Source organism: Neopelma chrysocephalum, unplaced genomic scaffold, assembly GCF_003984885.1.
Source record: "Neopelma chrysocephalum unplaced genomic scaffold, ASM398488v2 Primary Assembly neopelma1_94974, whole genome shotgun sequence".
NCBI lineage: Eukaryota > Metazoa > Chordata > Aves > Passeriformes > Pipridae > Neopelma > Neopelma chrysocephalum.
In genome coordinates, this window is record NW_020923676.1 from 1,164 (window position 1) to 2,075 (window position 912).

At 59.0% G+C, this 912-nt stretch overlaps 1 long non-coding RNA gene across 1 annotated transcript in view; it reads left to right on the forward strand.

The window, feature by feature from the left end:
* Positions 1-324: 324 nt before the first annotated feature.
* LOC113980686 overlaps positions 325-912 on the forward strand; it is a 698-nt gene continuing 110 nt past the window's right edge. The window contains exons 1-2 of the long non-coding RNA XR_003538196.1: positions 325-376; positions 510-781. This is a non-coding gene — a long non-coding RNA (uncharacterized LOC113980686). The remainder of the gene's footprint in view (positions 377-509; positions 782-912) is intronic.

Sequence of the window (912 nt, forward strand, 5' to 3'; positions counted from 1 at the left end):
TTGGGAATCCTCTGTCACCGTCACAGGGACACCAGTGAGGGTTGGGAATCCTCTGACACCGGTGAGGGTTGGGAATCCTCTGACACCGGTGAGGGGTTGGGGAATCCTCTGTCACCGTCACGGGGACACCGGTGAGGGGTTGGGGAATCCTCTGCTACTGTCATGGGGACACCGGTGTCCCCGTGTGAGGGTTGGGAAATCCTCTTCTGGATGTTGGTCACTGTCAGCGTGACATCAGTGAGGGGTTGGGGAATCCTCTGTCACCGGAATCCTCTGTCACCGTCACAGGGACACCGGTGAGGGGTTGAGGAATCCTCTGACATCGGAATCCTCTGTTACTGTCACAGGGACACCGGTGAGGGGTTGGGAATCCTCTGTCACCGGTGAGGGGTTGGGAATCCTCTGTCAGCGTCACGGGGACACCAGTGAGGGTTTGGGGAATCCTCTGTCAGCATCACGGGGACACCGGTGTCCCCAAGTGAGGGTTGGGAATCCTCTGCTGGCAGTAGGTCACTGTCACAGTGACACCGGTGTCCCCGTGTGAGGGTTGGGAAATCCTCTGCTGGTGTTTGGTCACTGTCACAGTGACACCGGTGTCCCCCTGTGAGGGTTGGGGACTCCCCTGCCACTGTCACAGTGACACCGGTGTCCCCGAGTGAGGGTTGGGAAATCCTCTGCTGGCAGTAGGTCACTGTCACAGTGACACCGGTGAGAGTTGGGAATCCTCTGTCACTGTCCCGGTGACACCGTGACACGGTGACACCGGTGTCCCCGAGTGAGGGTTGGGAAATCCTCTGCTGGCAGTTGGTGACCGTCAGCGTGACACCGGTGAGGAGTTGGGAAATCCTCTGCTGGTCTTTGGTCACTGTCACAGTGACACCGGTGTCCCCATGTGAGGGTTGGGAATCCTCT